At 38.5% G+C, this 21,965-nt stretch overlaps 1 protein-coding gene across 1 annotated transcript in view; it reads left to right on the plus strand.

The window, feature by feature from the left end:
* LOC121739405 (protein O-mannosyl-transferase TMTC2) overlaps positions 1–21,965 on the plus strand; it is a 127,076-nt gene that overhangs the window by 20,209 nt on the left and 84,902 nt on the right. The window lies entirely within an intron of this gene.

Below are 21,965 nucleotides of genomic sequence, written 5' to 3' on the forward strand. Positions count from 1 at the left end.
TTAACTTGTTACCTACGAATTTAAAACTATGACATATTCGCTGGACGTGTTCCTCTTTGGTCGTATTGTTGTTTGTGTTTTGGCACAAGCGATTAAAATTGGCAGAATCCAATTTTGAAATCTTTATTTTAAATATTTAAAAATAAATTATATCAGCCAGCGCGAGGCACATTCCGTTCATAATCCTAGTGAAACCCGACGAATTTGACAGATATTGAAACCTGTCCGTTTCTTTGCAGTCGAACTACTGGTAGTTATGTCTATTGTGGCAGTGCACTGGTCAAATCGTATTCAATAGTTTCTACATCGAAATTAGATAAATATTTTAAATACTTACTTAATAAAAAAATAAAAACTCAATAAAAATACGGCACATGAAAACAGAAAACACTCAAGGCTCCGACAAGATCAGCGAAACTTGTTTAAACGTTAACGCTAGTACCGAAAATATAACGAGCGAAATATATTAGAACATTTGAATTAATGAGGAACATCGTTATTACAATAAAGTTCATCTCGACGGTAACAATGCCTGTTTGGACGAGCACTCCGGTACTTCGCCGAGATAATTACTCCAGTTACAGTCACTGATTGTGGAGAATCGAATGAAACACCGCGTTATTGTGAACGAGGTGTAGGATGTTCAATTTCAGAGTTTCGGCTCCTTTGAAACAAATGATTGGCGTATACTTTAAGGATGTTCTTCTTTAACCCAGCACCCGCGCCCCTCAAAATTACACATACACTCGCGCGTAGAGCATTATGCTCACGTTTATAAATGTACATTTTACTTCCCTTGGAATTAAATACTGGCGATATTACCGCCACGTCCAAAATATAAAAGCGCACAATATTACATAAAAGTAGCAGTAAAATTGTCGATATTATGATGAAAAATAATTAATTCGTAAGGAAAAAAAGTACCTACGTCGATACCCGTGCGACGAGCAAAATGCCGCATAATGGTACGGAAGAAATATCGGCCATAAACATAATTTTGACAAAATGGCACGTATTTTAAATTATTTACTGTGAGCAAAAAGCTCATAGTGGTGCGCGCGGGTTAATTAAAGTAGTGAGATAGTTTGCAATCGATAATGATTTTGATTGAATGACTGTAACGCATGACACGGTGCTTCCGATAATCTTTTGTTGAATCCTATAATTTTTTAATTACTAATTCCACTGTCGAAATTATCGAATACAAATTGATTACGTACCCAGTTTCGTGTTTTTACCTCAATCGTATATATATATATATATATATAATATTTTGTTTTTCTTACCTATTTAGTATTTACCTTGCCAAAATATAATTAAATGAAAGCCGCAAACAATTTTTATTAGTCAAATATCAAAGGTTATTTTATCAAAAAAGTTAAATAAATGTTAGCGAAGTATGATTACTTCGCGATTTGCAAAAATATTTTCCAATAAAATCAATGCCTTTCTATATTCCTAATAACACCGCTCGTCCTGTTGTTCGCATGAATGCGAGGAAGGGTACGTATTAATAAAATACCAAACAGATCGATGGAGTCTAATCTCATACATTCTGTATTCACTATTCAACAAAACTGTTTTATTTGGTATAGGACATAATAACATTATTATAAAACTGGACAACGACCGCAACTCATTCTTTTCTCGCGCGGGGATCGTACATTTTTGCAGGACAAAAATTACTCTATATCCTTTCCCGGGTCTCAAAGTAATCTGCATACCAAATTTCAGTAAAATCGGTTCAGCGGTTCGAGCGTGAAGAGGTAATAGACAGACAGACGGACCGATAGACAGACAGACACACAGACAGACACACTTTAAGTATCTATTTTATGTATAGATATATGAAAGGTTACCTGAGATATCAAAGGTTTTTTTGTGGTTGGTTGCCACTTCTGATTCTGGCGACACAGAAGTTGCAGGTGGGCTTATATGGTAGGCAATTTTCCTGTTAAAAATTGGGTTGCACCAACTAACTTTAACTATAACTGTAACTTTAACTATAATGCACCAATGTCAAATCTTTGGTTAAAGTTAAAAATGGACGCCATCAAGACACCATATTTAACCATAACTATAGAGCTCGACAAGGTTTTAAATGCACGTGGCGAAAAAAGGAACTAACGCTGTCATCATACAAAAACGTCATTTTTGACAGTTCTCCTTTACCAGCAGCGTCCCCGCCCACGTTCATGTATAACCTTGTTGGACCAGCTGTCATCTGTCAATTTCTCCTGTCAAAGGTAAGGATAAATTTAAAGTTAAAGCTAAATTTAGCCTTTACTATAACCATAACTTTAACCTTAACTTTAACCACGCCTCTGGTGCAACCCAACCTTAGTATTTTTATTAAGTTTGAGAAAAAAAATATGTCTAACACCAAAAAACTACAATGCCTTCAAAATGCTCTGCTGCACCATTTCACATCCATAACAGTATTAAGAGGATACACCAGGGGCGAGAGAAATTGAAAATAGGTATTTGAAAATGTATTGCTGTCTCACCAATCTCAAGTCTCCCACCGCAGAGCGCGATAGAGACAACACGACAAAAGTTGAAATAAAAGGACAGTAAAACTTCGATTCGTTGTCCGCTGATTCCTTCTCCAAAACTTAACCGATTTATGTAATTTTTTCATTAAGAATTAAAGCAAGGCTTGAGCTGTGTTCCTATATTTTGTTTTTTTTTGTATATTCTAGCCAGTTTTGTTTTCTGGGTGTTTGAACGCAGAGGAAAATCTGGCCATTTTTTTGGGTTTTTGGACGTTCTTATCTTTTTTAATTATAAAATTATGAAAAAAAAGGAAACATAGGGACATGCTAATAAAAATATATATAAAAAATATAATAAAAATGTCACTATTAAGTGACCATAGATATTCAGGAAAAAAATCATAACTCTACCGGCATTATCCAGGGAGGAAACAGGGGACAGCGTTTGTATGGAAAAACGGCGGTGTGGAATCCTCTTAAGCTTTTCAAGCACGTAAACGTGTGCAGGGTGCATTATAATGTAGTCACAGTGTGAGTGTTGTTTATTAGTTAGTTAATATGCATTGAATTAGGCAAGTTCAGTACCCCTATTGATGATACTGCCATTCCGTAAGCAAACTTCAGCTAACAGCTAACTACATCAGTTAGTGTGATGAACGATGCTATCCTGATTATGCTTATAATATCTAGTTCCAAAGCTTAGTTTCATAACCAGGTGTTTCTCACGAGTTCGTATACAAAAGGAAATGTTGCAAGAGTCTCACTTTTGGTCGCGATCAATAAGGCTGGATTTATATGACGACCTCTGTGGCACAATGGTTGAGAGTGTGTGGCAGTTCACCGGGAGTCGCGGGTTCGAATCTCGCCGACGGAACACAAAAGTTTTCAATGTTCCTGGGTCATGGATGTATATTAAATATGAGTATGATATAATAATAATCTTAAACGTATGTATAGTATAAAAGTATTAAATATATTTCCGTTGTCTGGTACCCGTAACACAAGTCCTTCAGGTACTTACCACGGGGCCAGACTGACGTGGTGTGAAGCGTCCATTGATATTATTATTATATCCAGGCGCGCGAACGGGCGGCTTAGCCGCTACACCGTGAGATCACATGCAATTAATGTATACAGTACAGTACTCCCAAATTAATAATGCGCTGCATGCAAATGTCGTAATCACGAAAACACTCGGGTGTTGTGTGTCATCTATGAAACGTAAGAGCTACAAACAATGCACTTGTATTTTGCACATTGTTCAAAGGAAATAGAAGTAAATATCATACAGCCGGTGGTTGTCTGCTCTCGCCGCTCCGTCATTAGTGCTATAACTCACCGGGAAGCCATCGCGGCGTTACCATGGTAACGTCCAAGCAACGTCAGGCGCCTCTAAACAGCGCTTGCAGCGACGTCTTCCGACGCTCGGGAAATACGACCATTGCCGAAAAATTACGATATTTTCAATGCGCATTATAACTTTGGTAGCACTGCAACGGTTTATTTTGTCATTAGGCGCTTTTATAATTCTGGACCTCAAGTGATCGTTGACGCCGAATTCCACGGTAAAACGTTAAATGCCCTTTTAATTATACGCACCGCGGACGTTTTGTGCGGTTCAGAAGAGTGTAGACGTCGTCATGGCCACTAACGTGCACGCGGTATATAACGTCGACGGAAATTTAAAATCGTCCCATTTACACTTATACGAGGGGCGTTCAATGTATTCTCGGTATAGGTATGAAGGAAAAGGCGGAAAATTCTGAAATAATTTTATTTTTCTCTGTAGTCACCCAGAAGCTCAATACACTTATTAGTTCTATAAATTAACTTTTGGATAACCTCTAAAAAAATGATTCTTATACTTGTCCGAAAAATGCGCCTTGAGCTCTTCTTCGTCGGAAAAACGCTTTTCACGTAGATCTTTTTTAAATTTGGATACAAAAAATAATTGCTAGGGGCCAGGTCTGGACTGTAGGGAGGATGGTTAAATTTCTTCGAACCCACATTCTCGCACAGTGGCCTTGGAAACTCTCGCAGTGTGAACCGGTGCGTCGTCCTGAAGAAGCAACACACCCGCTCTCAATTTCCCACGACATTTTCTTTCATTGCTTGTGAAAATATATTCACATATCACGATGCAGTTATACTCTGACCTTTTTTGGTGTTTTTTTTAAAGGTTTCTTCTGTAGTGGCACTCACCAGCCCACACGAGGGTCGTCTTCAATGCTTTCCCTACCTCTTTTAAACTCACTTGACCACTTTTGAAATGTAAATAATGAAGGAGCAGAGTCTTGGTAAACTGCTACCAATTCCTCGTGGATTAACTTTTGAGTTTTCCCCTGCTTTATAAGGAATTTAATCACTGCACGGTGCTCGATTTTCGTCAACATTGTCGCGTCAGTCATTCTTGCTGTGTTAAACTTGAGATTTCTAAATAACTAGTGAAGATAAATGTTTGAATTCTTGTACTTATACCCTCAAATCATGTCATTACCGAATGAGATATTCAAAGTACCGTCATATTTACTTTATCACCCTGATACCGAGAATACATTGAACACCCCTCGTATGTGCATGGGACATCACGGTATAGCCGCCAAAAGTTTGGTTGTCTACTTAATTTCTTCGTTGAGCTAAATGACAAGCCGGTTAAAAGTTTGTGAACCCGATTTGATGACGTCATTGCTGTTTAGGCGACAACGAAACAGTCGTGAAATCACGAAACAAGGAAACAGTCGAATATTTTTAAATGTTAACAAGGATAGATATAAGTAAACCGTAGTGGACTGTAGTTTAGAAAAAGCTAAGAGGCTAGGAAAAGCTGTAGCTTTTTCTCTCTGAAATTTAGAGGAGGGCTGAGAAGCAACAAGAATATTGGCGGTAAAGATGATGATAGTGGTCTCTATTGCTTTTTTAGAGCACTTAGTGAACCTAAAAGGGGTGAACGATTTTTTTCTTCAGATACGTTAGATGTAGGTAGCTTATTTTTGTATAGGAACGAAGAAGCCTTGAGGACTTTATTTAAAACGGACGTTATAGCAATTGAATTAATTCTTAAAAGCTTTTTCAAGTAAGTTAAAAGGCTCTGTGGTGTTAGATTCGGACTGAAGAATTGAACTTCTAGATTTATTTACTCATCGTCCCAGTCTGTTTAGTCCGACCGCGGCAAATAGACATAACAAATTTAGATACTGACTGCGAGTATTGATTTATCAAACTTGAGGGCATTATTTTCTGTTTTTTCGCGAAGTAGTTTGGGTCTCAGATATCATCAAACTGTAAAAGACTTCGAATTCGTGCTACTTCTTAGAATTTCAGAGCATTTCATTGAACTGAAAATATGTACATCTCGTTTCATTTTATTATACGAAGAAATAATTGTGTTTATTTCGAATCAAAACTACCACTTAAAATCCGTACACATTTAAAATCGTTTAATAATCGGCCAAGTGTGAGTTGGACTCGCGCACGAATGGTTCCGTACCGTTAAAGAATAAAAATAGGCCAAAAATTTTGTTTTTTGTATGGGGGCCACCCTTAATTTTTTATTTTATTTAAATATTATTAATAATTATTTAAGTAAATTATATAACTAAGGCCTTTGTGAAAATTTCAAGTGCCTACCTGTTGCCATATACAAAACGTCATTTTTGATCGGACTATTAGATTATCTTTTAAGGCTGTTGCTAGTCGTCCGGTAATCGGATGAATTATTTTTTTAATCATCCGGTAATCGGACGACTAAGATTTATTTTATTCATCCGATTACCGGACGACTAGCAACAGCCATTATTGTTACCGAGCAAAAAAGGCCGAAAAATCACGTTTGTTGTATGGGAGCCCCCATAAATATTAATTTTGTTTTGGTTTTAGTACTTGTTGTTATAACGGCAACAGATATACATAATCTGTAAAATTTCAGAAGTCTAGCTATAGCGGTTCTGGAGATACAGCCTGGAAACAGACATACGGATAGACAACGAAGTCTCAGTAATATGGTCCCGTTTTCACCCTTTGGGTACGGAACCCTAAAAATTGATAACTATAATTATGATCAGTATATTCTCAAAGCTGGTTATACTTTGGGAAATCGTGCACTCGAAAAATCAGTGTATCTTAAGTATCAAAGAGAAGTGTATATAATTTATATGTTGTATGCGAAAGCTCCATCTGGCTCGTTGATATGCGGAGCTCTCGGGGAGGTTTACCGCACTGTGTCGCTCCTCATAATCCGCTTTCCTCGAGCGGGGAATTAGTGTTTTAATTCAGCAGCGCTTGAGCGTGTTTCGCTATACTCTTTGTTTATAAAAAATATAATACCAAAATTCGAATTGTTTTAAACTTTATATTTAAAGTGGAGTTTGTTTTTCTAACAGATTGTATGGATGAATATTTGTTTATGTTATGACAAGCCTAGCCAGTAGCCTAGAAACATAACTTATCCACCAAGTCAAGCAAAAAAGCGGCACGGCCATACCGTCCTTTTCTCGAACCAATACAGGCTCTTTTTACCCCTAACTTGACTGGATATAACTCGACCAAGTTTAACGTAGGTTTTATAGAATTGATACGGATTATAGTGATTTCATTCATTATTTATGTCACAAGGAAATGTAAGCATGATATTTTGTTTTTTGGGAAACCATATTGGTAATGTAATGTGTTATTCTTGATCTGTTTGTTATCTCATCCATTTATACAGGATATATAACAGAACTAAGTGATAATACGTTAGGGTATGTACTATGTGTGGAGGGAGTCCTGTGTTAGACAGATCCAGGACATCTATCCGTATACGGCTGAAGGCAAACCGCAGGTGCTTTTAGTGGGTAAGAGTCCCACATACCCCCGGGGTGCTTCAGCTTTTAACTGAGGCACATCCCCAACCCGGGGCACCCATGATGGGTTTCCCCTGCGCAACAAAAAAGAAAAGGGTATGTATGTACTATGTATGTGTTCCATAAATAGAGTTCACTGTGAAAGCTTCTTAGCTGACACACCCTAAAATATTATCACTTAGTTTTGTAACACCCTGTACAAAAGGAACAAAAACTAAGATTTGCGTCAAACTGAGGCCAAAAATACTATATGTATTTATTGTCATTTAGTATCAATGGGCGGGCGGCGTTTCAGGCCCTGCCTCTTCACCCTACGCGTCAATAATTTCAATTCAATTCCTCCCAAATCGAGATCGTCTATTTACGTGTTTATTTACGGGATCGCCTCCATTCCATCTCCGAGCCGAGTAATTCAGTCAATATTGAATTAAAGTGACACTGCAGTTATGAAAACCGGGGGTTAAATATATTTTTATTTGTATATTGTACCTACTATCAGAGAAATTGAACCATGGGCAGATGGGCGGGCTTTGGTCAGGTTCAGTCGGCTGACAGATCATGACTAAATATTTTGACTTGAAATAACCCGACAAATGCATCAATTTTCCTTATAGTACACTAGATGCCACAACTCCGTTGCACCGAAATTCATTTATCGCGCAGGATGATAATTATCCTATGTCCTTTTCCGGCATTCAAAGTATCTCCATACCAAATTTCAGAAAAATCGGTTTGGGCATGAAGAGGTAACAGACAGACAGACAGACACAATTTCGCACATATAACATTAGTAAGTATGGATTGTACAATGAGGAGACACGTCTTATTATGTTTACCTAAATATATATAATAAACAATAAACAATAAAGCTTTTCTTAGGATGACAAATTTTTTATATTTATAATAAAATTTATGAGAACTTAGTTAAATATCAGAAGAAGATCGGCCAGAGATAGAGCTTTTGAGATAGAGGCTTTTTCCAAATAGAAAAAAATAGTATAATTAAGTTCAATTATAAAGATTTTATAGCATTATTTAGATCTAGGTTTAATGCACACCCGCATATAAAACCAGTATAAAAACGCTTGTGTAATGTGTTCGCCCGATTCCCGATTTCATTAAAAAACATTACCGAGATAGCTCTAAGCCACGCTCACAAAGTCCCTGTTTATATTTCTTTAACAATTTATGCCATAATGCCATGTTCATATTCTTTAATTAAAATTAATTGTGCGCCACCCAGCATGATTAAAGTTGGCGCATAATATTTGCAGACTTTGTTGAAGCAGATTTCTCCTCTATTTTATGAAAATATTTAGAGCTATTTTCGTATGCTAGAAAATTGTTATTATGTTAAGCATAATTTATTAATTTTTACGGATAAAGATCGTCAACTTTTGTTTTATATTATTTTTATATCTGCACTAAATAACTTGCAAACAGCATAAAATACTATATATACCTACTTTTACAAAACACATTTCTGGTGGGACTTTAAATGAGCATTTTCGAGAATAAATCACTTTAAGAATTCCAGCAGTGAGGCAATCTGTAGTAGAAATTTTAGAATTTTAAATCTTATACCTAGATAAAATTTATTGCTTCTGAGTTTGTGTCGTTTGAAACGCTCGTGCCGTAGAGTTAACAGAATTTATACATTGTGGTACATGAGAAGAAATTGTTCAATTCATTTGAACATAATTTTAAATATTTTTATTTGTACTTAAAACCTAGTCTTTAATTATTTTATGTGTTCATATGCGATCCACTTACATTTAAGTTACGCCGAAAGGAAAAAATAAAACGTTTGACTCAGGTACTTCAGCAAATAAAATAAAACAAAAAGCAAATGGCTTCATCAAACAATAAAAAGTGCTAGATATTTTTCTGAGCTTAGTCTACATCCGACTTCATAAATTATTGTGCTCAGTTAAACATCTTAAGACAAACTGAACATATCTTTCAGGTTTCAAACATTTACTTTGAAATAGGTTTCAAGTTTGCAAAGCAAAATGGCTAGTCAGTTCATTTTAACTCAATTGTACATAGAGGTGCTCCGTGCTCTCAGAGAACAGTTATAAGGAGTTGCACTACTGTATAGTGTATACACTACGGACTTAAATTTAGCTTTGACTAGCGACTTGCAGTTCCCCTCAGAGGACTTAATTTAATGCACTGAAAGTATATTTTAATTAACATTATTAACCTAATGCGATAATGTTTTAATGGTTTTCGGGTATCATCTTTTTTGGTAAAAGGTCTTTTGATTTCTTCACATAAATTTATCTAAAGTTAAAAACTATAAAGTGACGTCACAAAATTATGCCTGACTGTTTAAGAAAATTAGGTTAATAGTTAAAGCAATACAACCGACACATAAACATACATTAAAAATAGTTGTATTCGAAATTACAAATAAGGTTAATAAAATAAACCATATTAATTATTAATATCAACCACCATACTATGAAGTTACATAATACGAAAGTAAATTATTAATACAAAGTCACGTCAAGTTATAATATTATTACCTAATAGGGACATAAAACATACACGTAATACTTACAAAGCTAGCGAAGTCCGCACAAATTGTCAAGTGGAGGCGGGTGCCAAGGCCGCCACGATAATGATGATAGAATCGATGAACTTTGTTCTGGAGCTCAGTGCAAACCACTTCTGTTTCGTAATTGAGGGCTTACGTGACGACCCGCCGCAGCTGCCCGCACCATAGCAAAGAGTTCCCAACTTCGCCCCAATCTAAGTTTCGGTACGACTAGAGATGAAAATAGTTTTTATTGGAACTGTTTCAAAGGGGGATGCAATTATTTTACTACGTTCCCCCGCAACGTTTTCCACGTCTTAGCGCAATAAACTCGCACGAACTTTACGTTGCTACGTCTAATTTTGTTTGTAACTGGCTGAAAGAAACGCCCGGCTTTGTGAATTCTTGGATCATGCATTGTTTGTACAGGTATTGTAAACGTTGTGAACTTTCTGAACAGTTTTCTGACCACTTAAAAACATACAAAACGACCATTAAAATAGGTTAAATAAATCAATGAATTCCTTGTCTGCTTGTTCGATTTAACCGGAAACGTTCCACTTGGACGTGTTTGGAATGAAATTTATGTGTTCACATGCCGAATAAAAGAGTTTAATTGTTCAATTTGCGCTCAGATTTTTTCGGCATTTTTCACATTTCGTTATTTCTCAATTTATTCGCAGCTTCCAAATGCTGAAACTGTTATGTATTTGTTTATTACGTCGTCCACTTTTATTGGACGGGTTACAGCGTATAAACCAGATGAGACGTGAAGCTATAGTTAGTATCCATAAAAAATCATTCACGGTGACTTAAATTAAGTTAAAGCCGTAAAATTTACTGGCACTTATGTAGAAGTTACATTTTAGTATGAAAAATAATAAAAAAATCGTGTCGAGTCGGTAATATCTTACACAATGTTATTTTGCGTCACATACCTGGTAAAGCAATAATAATAATAAGTAAAAGTAACAACAATAAATCTACCACTTAAAAATAATTTATCAAACAATCAATATACTATAGGTATAGTAGTATATAGTATATACGTGGGAGAGCCATGCTTCGGCACGAATGGGCCGGCTCGACCGGAGAAATACCACGTTCTCACAGAAAACCGGCGTGAAACAGCGCTTGCGCTGTGTTTCACCGAGTGAGTGAGTTTACCGGAGGCCCAATCCCCTACCCTATTCCCTTTCCTACCCTCCCCTATTCCCTTCCCTTCCCATCCCTACCCCTATTACCCTATTCCCTCTTCAAAGGCCGGCAACGCACCTGCAGCTCTTCTGATGCTGCGAGTGTCCATGGGTGACGGAAGTTGCTTTCCATCAGGTGACCCGTTTGCTCGTTTGCCCCCTTATTTCATAAAAAAAAAAAGTATTGGATCAAATGTAAAAATAACCAGTTGACTCCCGCAACTCTGTTGTATTCCGCGGAAAACGTTAATTTTTCCCGGATAAAAAGTATCCCATGTTTTTTCTCGGAGCTCAAAGTATCTGTACACCAAAATTCAGCAAAATCAGTTCAGCGGTTTGGGCGTGAACAGCTAACAGACAGACTGACAGACACATTTCCAATTGGTAATAATAGTAAACTACATACTATTTAAAAGACCTGTAATATTTAGAATTCAAAACATATTCGGTGCCCTTAATTATAAAAGTGGTTTTCATCCAATTTCCGCTGCAGAGAGTTTCATATTTTATGCCCATCCGGTGCGCGGAGTGTCATCTTTTTTATCAGACAAGCAGTTTATCTACTGTTAATTCCGAGCGGGTTTTTGAAAATTGTATCGCAAAAATGCTTTCTTGCACTGATGATGGTGTTCGATTGTACAATACAACAAACACATATTTTATTTAATCAAACTGCAAAATAGGATTTTTCGGGCCAAATAAGTAAATAAACATAGAGTCGATTCGATTTAAAACCGATATTGATTGACAGTGAAAACGAGGAGCACGTAAATCAGCCGACCGCATGATGGATCCGTTATTTCGGGACCACTCCAACACAATAATTACTCAAAAATCCATTAATCTATTGCTAATTGATTTTTGTAATTACAGAGCTGATTTGTTGAAATAGGCATTAATTTTATGTTTCAGCGACGGCCGGAGTCAATATTTGCTCACTGTAATAAGGCTAATGAGTGCTTATTGATGCAAATGTATGGCCGTGCAGCTGTTAATAGCCTAGCTCGTTTTTATTAGCTTGTAAAACTTTCTACCGTTGTAATGTTAACAAGTTTTGTCCTTCTAGTTTTATAAAAAGAGGGAAAAAAGGAAGTATTATAATGATTATTGTCTAAACTAATATGAAGGACAAGTTGCTTTGTTTGCATCGGGCTTCAATCCATAGACATTCTATTAACACAATGAAACATACCATATTTCGTTTCTGGTTTCGGAAAGAATTATTTTTACTAGAGATCGCCCAATGGTTGAAATTCGACCTTACTTGCAACGACATTAGGACTACTACCTATATTTTGTAAAAAATAATGACTTCATCATAGTTTTTTTCAATTATTGTCTCTGGGACTCAGCTGATCTCAGACTGGCCGTTTAAACATTATCTAATATTATCTAAAATTAAATAAAAAAAAAACAATAATCCATTATTTTCAATTTGTCAACTTGTTGTCAACAGACTTCAACCATAAATAAAAGAGTATAATTCGTATGTATAGGCTTGTCACTCAAAAATCTGTAATTTTTCCTAGTAATAGTGTCGTAGTGTGTGTAACGTTTTATTTGTTAAAAATATATATGATAAAAGCATCATTTTAAAATAATATTAGCTCGATGCACTCCTTCACCATATAAAGTATAACCGTGCGAAATTTCATGCACCTACGTTTCTCCATTTTTCATAAAAAGCGTTACAAAGTTTTTCTCTTACGTATTAATATATAGAGATACGCACTCAGTTGCGGATAAGCAAAGTATTTATATAACTTTAAATGACCGTTTGTTTGACCGCAATCTAAATATGTATTACTCTATTGTGAGTCCGGATCCTCTCATCATCTGAACGAGGGGAACTTCATTGATTTATGCTATGTAAGTATTTTCCACCGATGGCAGTTTTATAACAGACTCGGCAACTAAATAAAATATATAAGTCATTCCTTTGAGCGATTTAAATCCATTTTGCGCCGAACCGTTTGACCCACAAAGCGGAAAAATCGTTTAAAAATGTCCAAATAATGATATTTAATTAATAAAACATGAAAGTATATCGAAAACTGAAATGCAAAATAAATAGACTTTAGAATTTTTTATATAATATTAATAATTTTTTTTGGAGTTTTACCAATATTTTAAAGGGCAAATGATTTTGATGGAAGTACTTTGGCAAGTAAACACATTTCGTGATCCGTTATTTGGGTTAATAAAGGTCCTCAAACGAAATAAAAGTAATTTACGTACAAAATACCCTTGAAGTTTTTATGTAAATAGCCACGTAACGGAAAGGAGCCTTCTACACAATTTGCAATACAATAGTCGAATGTTAGAGATGATTTTTCCCTCTCCGCATAGTGAGCACGGTTTTGGCTCGATATATTATTCAATCGACTATTCCATTGGCTTTACTTCATATTCAGAATGATAAAATAATAATATCTATCGAAGGACCAAGCTTCAGATAAAAAGTGAAAAAATTTTCATAGTTTATAAGTATAAGTTATAATAATATTCTGTAATATTATTGATAACTAATGCTCTTTGCTTGAAATTAAAATTATATTTCGCCGCCACATTAAAAATGCGACTTCAATAAAGGAACTCGCACCAAAACGCTTAATTTACCAATGCGATAAACAGAAAACGCCGCGGTCAATTTGTCGGACAATAAAAACGTAGATAATATTTAATGTCCTCTCATATTTGTAACACAATACGCTTCAAAATTCGTGTCGATATCCGCATTAAGCGGAAGTCATTGAACTGAATAAGTTGGTAAGAATTCAGTGATCATTTTGGACGTATTTAAATCGAACCAGTTCCTCTTTAGAGGGAAATGACCAGTGGATATCTGGACTGTTCCTGAACTGTCTTCTTCTCAATCTATTTGAATCTATCTATTTGAATCTATCTATATAGTCACAACTTTGGAGGTATATACTCAATTTTGGATACCGCAACGTTTACCATAGTATAATTTTGTTTAGTTTTCAATTTTTTTCATAAGTTTACCATACCCATTATCCTATTTAAAAAGAAAATAAAACAATTTTCTAAAAGATACCATAAAGTGTCTCCACTCTCTACATAGAATTCACCGCGTCGATTATAAAATACCCCAGCGTTAATTCAAAGAATTTATTAGAATACATGAATTCTTACTCGTCTCTATTATACCCTAGAGCGTCTAAAAATAGTAAATATATTCTCTAGAAATAATAAGTATTGATAGAAATTCAATTTTCATAAAGGATTTCAATTAATTTGTCTAGACACTTCTATTGCGATGTTTACATGCTGCGGGAGATAACATTATATTTTATGACGTTAGAGAACATTAAATGGAGTAACGAATAGTTTTTCTACTGAAAATGTATAGAAATATATGCGAAATAAAATAAAATGTGGAAATATTTTATAAAAATTCTCGGTTTTCAAATTTCATTACAGATATTGAATTTTGTATTAATAATATATAAAATAACTACAAATACAGTGTAAAATTACAAAAAATCGGCCAAGTTTTTTTTTTTATGAAATAAGGGGGCAAACGAGCATACGGGTCACCTGATGGAAAGCAACATCCGTCGCCCATGGACACTCGCAGCATCAGAAGAGCTGCAAGTGCGTTGCCGGCCTTTTAAGAGGGAATAGGGTAATAGGGGAAGGGAAGGGAATAGGGGAGGACAGGGAAGGGAATAGGGGAGGACAGGGAAGGGAATAGGGGAGGACAGGGAAGGGAATAGGGTAGGGGATTGGGCCTCCGGTAAACTCACTCACTCGGCGAAACACAGCGCAAGCGCTGTTTCACGCCGGTTTTCTGTGAGAACGTGGTATTTCTCCGGTCGAGCCGGTCCATTCGTGCCGAAGCATGGCTCTCCCACGTTTAAAGACAAGTGCGAGTTGGACTCGCTCACGAAGGGTTTCGTATAGAGAAAAAATTGGCCAAAAATTGTGTTTTTTGTATGGGAGCCCCCTTAAATTATTATTTTATTTTTATTATTAATTATTAAAGTATACGTATAATTGAGGATTTTGTAAAAATTTCAAGTGCCTCCTTGCTGCCATTTATGATATTGAGCAAAAAAGGTCAAAAGAATCACGTTGGTTGTATGGGAGCCCCCCTTAAATATTAATATTATTTTGTTTTTAGTATTTGTTGTTATTTACACTTTGTCATAAAACTTGTATGAAAAATGTAGCCCGCTTCGCTGCAGATATACACAGTGTGTGCGTACTTAAATCTAACCTCGGCGAAAGTTCCTGTGGTAATCAGACTTAGATATATCGCAACGTTCACAATCGCTCGGCGCCCGGCCTCAATCGCTCCACTACAATGCCATCTAAATAATGGAGAACGTTTACCACCGTGCTTTCAGGATTGATTTCCTGAACCGTGTAGTAGACGCTTATTGGATTTTGTATACCCCAGATATACCTCTTCATTCCGTTGATGGTAAATAATAAATCCTATTGACGTTTCTCCCGGAGTTATGGCGTGGGAGGTGACAGCTTTTGAAATGATATTCTATTTTTGTTTAATTGGACACGACAATTACCGGAAATTGTGACTGTTTCACACATACATTACCAATATTATTAATTCGAAAGTGTATGTGTGCTCTGTTCTCTATAATAGTACGCTAAACCGCTATAGCAATTTAAATGGGCATATTTTTATGGATCCTTTGAGTCCCTGGCAAGAGCTTAATTTTGATCACGAAAACAATACGATTCCCGTACTATATATTTATGGGCAAATGAAGGTGAGTCGACTAGTGCTAGACAATGGTCGCAATTTTTGGGTAATGGTGTCCAATTTCTTACTTGGTTCGAAACACTAAAAGCTTAACTCTACCTATAGCCGTAATTCGGTTACGGTTACGACTCGCGAAACCCCGGCTTTAGAAGTTTAAATGAGTATCACATACACACATATATCATGCCGAGTGCGTGTAACGTTACGACTTACGTGTAACAAAATACGTAATTCGGAGTCCCCGAAACACTTAAGTACGTACTTACCTCCGTTTCACGAACTTTTGAATAAAATGAAACGTACTAATTACTAAGGGGGAGCGATTTATAACTGATACGTATGTGTCACGTAGCCGCCATGTTGGATTTTATTTAAAAAATAGCTATTGAATGAACTAAACTTTATTGAATTTTTTTCATTGGAAATCAACTTTACCGATCTAAGAATTTCGAACCAATACAGAGAATTTATCATAATTTATAATAGTTACCGAATTTCAATGTTGATGGGTTTTATTCCGTTTTTACGTAAACCTATAATCCATAACCCAAAATGAAAATATAAAATGTAAAAACTTTATGGAATTAACATTTTGTATCTGTGTATCTATGTTATATAGGTAGGTATATTGTTATTAAAATGAACTTTTTTTGGAAACTAGCTGTCTAATTAATATGAATTTCATAACTGCAACTATTTAAGTTTTAAAGAAAACGTTGTTTTAAAATGTTATTAGGTTTATTAAGTAAAAGTAGATCACGAGTCTTGTCACGCAGGGCAATCAATCTCAAAAGTAATTTTACCGATTCTGCGCTTCGTCGCTCGGGCCTCGCTCAAATCAAATATTATATTCCTATATTACGTTAAAGATAAAATATTTAGGAATTAAGACTAATCGAATGTATAATGATTTCTTAGGTTTACGCGAGTATCACTCATTATACTTTACAGCGGCCGTGGTCACGGGTGGACTGTCAGTCCACCCGTGACCACGGCCGCTGTAAAGTAGGTAGCCGAAACGTCGAAACAAAATCCGTAAGCGTTTAAACCTTGTAATATAATAATCTAATGTAACTTAAATACGCATTATGTACAGTATGAAGATATAATTTTTCAATATTGTCGATTGACGAAACCAAACAAACATGAAATAAGACGATAACTACCCAATAATTATTACTAAAAAATAATTATAATATTTTGATCTCAACGTTACCTATAATAAAACTCTGCATAAAACTAAAAAAACAAGCCTCCTAAAAATTAGCTTTAAATAATGGCTACTAGATAATATGTTAACTATTATATTATTATCAATTTGAAGATCAAATAAAATTACATTACAATAAAAAAGTGAAAATTGGGAAACAGTGAAACGTAAAATTTCAAATAAGCAAAGTCTTTGATATCCAAATATATTCAGCTCGCACTTGGAAAAATGAGGATATACTCGCGTTCGCCTTTACGAATATTTTCATTCATATTTATCTTCTAAATAAAATGTATGGAGGATTCGAATAAAATATGTACTCGACTTAATTCAAAGGATTTTAGTATCAGGCATCGTTTTGTATGCGCTGGCCTTTTTGTCTTCATTCATAGCGCCATGCCTGCAGTAGTGCGGGCATTCGTCTCTCATTACGGGAATGTTTTTGTCCCGCTGGGGACATGTATAAGCTTACTCTATCATACTTAACCAAATAAGCTGCATTCATCAAAGCTCGTCTGTGAAGGATGATGTATGAGTAATGTTTATATCCATACATATTTATGGCTCGTTACTGTGTTGTTTGCATACAGTATGTCGCCCTCAATTTGCTGGACTTTATTCTTTTAGCAGTATAATCCGGGTCTTTAACATTTTGTATGGATTCAAACTGTTCAGCAACTGTATCTCATGCTGAAAGTAAGTCCGTTACGAACATACGAAATGTGTGACAAATATTTCTCTAAATAAACGGGCCAAAAACACACAAAGTCTTTTTTAGAGATTGCTCGATAAATTAAATAGAGGGACAGCGGGCAATGAGCCTATAATTTCTAAAACGGAAACAGCGCTTTAGAGAGACTCGCTGTTGGTCAACTGCCAACGAAATGCTGCGATAGTGATATTAATTTAATTACTATTTTAAGGTGCAATACTTTTATTCACTTTACTTATGCACTTAAAATACAGGTGTGGCTCACTAATAACTATAATTAGGTATAATAACAACAAAGTACACAATCAAGTAGTGCAGCTTACGCTCGCGCGTCCCGACTGGCGCGGGGGTGCCGCGCTCGCCGGTGCATTCCAGGACGCTTCACCCCGCGGTGCCCCTTGACCTCGAGCCCCGATGCAACAAGATCGACTCGATTCGGCGGGCGTCGTTACAACTATTATTACGCGCACATACAAACAATAATAATAATTAACACACGCGCTACAAACTCCCCCTCTAGTTCGAACTAGCGTCCCGCGTTCGGACTAGCACTTACGAGGTCGCCCCCGCTTACGTTTGACCCTAACAGGTACTTCTAATTCGCCAACGTATGGCGTCAATTGTGACACGTGGTAACGTCCAATGCCTTCTAGAAGATACGTCGTGGGACTAACTACTTCACTGACACGATAGGGACCGTCTCTCTTCGGAATAAACTTAACAGACTGCCCGGATCCGACACTGTTCGGTCCGTGAGTGTTTAAGAGGACTAAACTACCTACCTCGTAATCCGGTGGTGCTCTCCTACCTTTATCGGCGTACTTCTTCTGGATGGACTGGGCACGCTCGTGAACCTCTCGCGCGTCTACGAGTGCTGTCGACAACCTGCGTAAGTATGGAGTAACATTAGGAACGAAATTATCGTTTTCCACAATAGCTCTCATATCTGATATCACGTCGGAAGGAGCTCGCAGCTCTCTTCCGAAGGTAAGGAATGACGGGGTAGAACCGGTGCTCGCCGTCGTTGCCGTGTTCATCGCAAACCTAATTGCGGGCAGGTGTTCGTCCCAGGAGCCGTGATCTCTCCCCACTAGGATAGCCAGCTGCGGCTTTAGGTCGCGGTTCTTCCTCTCTACGGGATTCGCCTCGGGATGATATAGAGGGGTCAGCGACTGTTTGATGCCGAAGGTGTGGCAAACTTGCTGCATCACCTCAGCGACGAACTGCACTCCATTATCGCTAATCATCCTCCGTGGTACTCCGAATCTCAAGAATACCTCGCTTACCAGGGCAGCGGCACATTCCACGCTGGTGGCGTTCTCCAGGGCAAACAGCTCTGTCCATCGGGAACAGACATCCTCCACTATCAAAATCCAGCGGTTGCCTTTAGCTGTTCTCGGCAAAGGCCCAAACAAATCAACAGCGATGACCTCAAAGCGTCGGTTTGTCGCAGGCGTTTGGAGCAAGCCGGCAGGCTTCCTGTTATCTGCCTTGTAGCGTTGGCACGCAGTACATCCTTTTATATAATTGGTAACGTATGTTCTCATACCCATCCAAAAGTACCGGGTCCTGATGCGTTGCAGGGTTCTCTCCACTCCGAAATGGCCTGCTGTGGGTGCGTCGTGAAACTCGGCGAGCACCTGCTCTCTCTCGTGTGCTGGAATCACAAGGCAAGCAGTATCAGCGTCATCGGCTTCGGGGGTACATCTATACAATACACCATCTGACATCAGGTACCCTTTTTCTGACCAATTCCTCCCCCTAAAGGGATCTTCGGTGGCCTCTAAATCTTCGATAATGTCCTTCAAGTCGGTATCTTTAAGCTGGCTCTCACGCACCTCTGCAGGAGTCTTGTGCGGTATGTCTACAGTGACAAAGCACACCTCGCAACTTTCTGCTCCACCGTTGCAACAGGGAGGGCGACTGAGAGTGTCTGCTATGACATTCACTCTACCAGGAGTATACTGTATCTGCAGGTTGTATGACTGCAGCGTCAGGGCCCACCTTGCTAGGCGGCCACTCGGTGTCTTTAAGCTCATCAGCCAGCGCAAGGGCTGATGGTCAGATTTAACAATTACCTCTGAACCTTCTATATACCCTCTGAACTTCGTCACAGCCCACACGACCGCCAAAGCTTCTCTTTCCGTGGTTGAGTAGTTTCTCTCCGCAGGTTGTAGCAGTCTGCTGGCGTACTCCACAGGCCGTTCGTCAGGGCCCTCCCCCTGCATCAGGACAGCTCCGAGGCAGTAGCCGCTACTGTCAGTCCTGAGGGAAAAAGGTTTAGCTTCATCAGCTTGTCGAAGAATAGGGGCAGTGACTAAAAGTCTTTTAATATGATCAAATGCAGCTTGCTGGTCATCAGTCCATTTCCAGGTACTACTCTTCTTTAAGAGGTCAGTCAACGGCTTAGCCAAGGCAGCATAGTTGGGTACAAAACGTCGGAACCAGCTCGACGTCGCCAAAAATCCTTTGAGCTGCTTCTCGTTCTTTGGAGCAGGCATTTCAGCAATAGCTGCAGTCTTATCCGGGTCAACGTGTAAACCGCCAGGAACAATAATATGGCCAAGGAATTTTACTGAGTCTCTGGCGAAACAACTCTTCTCACGGTTGACTCGCAGGTTGAACACCTCCAGCCTCCTGAAGACAGCTTCCAGGTCTTCCAGGTGCTGTTTGAAATCTGGGGACAAGACGATGAGGTCGTCGAGGTATCCTAAAATTGTCACGGGTCTGTTTCCACGTGGGCTCTGCGATATCTCGGTCCCGTCGGTCTCATCTGTCACAATCGGTACGCTCAGGTTTGACTTAAACTGATCGATTAATCTCTGGAACGTAGCGCCTGAGTTGCGGAGGCCCATCGGCATCCTCTTGAACCGGTAAGTACCAGCTGGTGTTATAAATGCTGTCTTGTCCTTGTCCTCATCGTAGACACCTACTTGAAAATATCCAGAGCGGAGGTCGAGGGTGGTCATGTAGCTAGTGGTCTTAGCAGCGTGCAGTACGTCTTCTATGCGCGGCAGCGGGTATCGGTCCGGTTCCGTCACGGCATTGAGCTTCCGGTAGTCCACGCATAGTCGTACGCCGCCATCTTTCTTAGTGACCAGTACGACGTTTGCCGCCCAGGGCGACTCGCACTCCTCAATCACGTCTGCTTCCAGCAGCTTCTCCAGCTCGTTATTTAATAATTCACGTTTACCTTGTGACAAGCGGTACGGTGGTGAAGCTATAGGCTCCTGTCTCTCATCGACCCGAATGCGGTGAGACGCGTAGCTGGTCGGCGGTCCCCGGTCGGCAAACCGCTCAGCTTGACTGATGATCAGCTGGTTGAGCTGGGTCCTCTGAGCTGTCGACAGTTGCGTCGCTTCGTCGTTCCTCAACATCAGAGTGTTCTCTTCCAGCGTCAGCTGCATAGTCGAGGTGTAGCCGGCGTTAACTCGCGCTTCCCCCTTGAAGAATTGGAACTTCGCTCCAGGTGCGTCTGAAAAATGCCAACATTCGTTTTTCAGGTCGAGTAATATACCTGCCTGCACAATGAAATCTTGCCCTAGAAGGGTCCTATTATTAGCTTCTGGGATTACTAAAAACTTGGTCGTAAACTCACGATTATTAAGATAAACTTTAGTCTCGCATAATAACACGTTGCTCACCTGTCGTGTCCCGTCGGCGAGACCAATCGTACGACGAACTTGCTTAAAACTTACTCCGTTGTTCAATAATATTTTATAAAGTCCTGGGCTGGCCAAGGACTCGGTGGCGCCGGTATCCAGCACAGCGACACCAACCTGCGAAAACACTTTAATCTTTATAACCGCGCGCGCCACCCCGGCGTCGCGCGTAACGGCCGTTTGAAAACTTACTTGATGGTCGGTCGAAGCGGTGCTCCTGCACGTCGGGCACTTGGAGCGAATCACACCTTCTTTACCACAACCATAACAAGAAATCGGTTTAGCTTTCACCTCGTCGGCATTGGGCGTTACGTTGCGTCTACATTCGTCGGTGGTATGACCAATTCTCCTACACGACGCGCAACGCGTTCTAACACGTTTAGACACGATATTATTTTTACTATCCGCATTACTAACGGTATTAGAATAAACATCGGCAACGGGCGCCTTTGGTACAAACTTACCCCCATCCGCGTTTAACGGGTTAACATTATAAACAGAGTGCCGTACATATCTAGCGCGCTCTAACAAACAATCTATGCTATCTATATTCT

This window comes from Aricia agestis, chromosome 2, assembly GCF_905147365.1.
Source record: "Aricia agestis chromosome 2, ilAriAges1.1, whole genome shotgun sequence".
Lineage (NCBI taxonomy): Eukaryota > Metazoa > Arthropoda > Insecta > Lepidoptera > Lycaenidae > Aricia > Aricia agestis.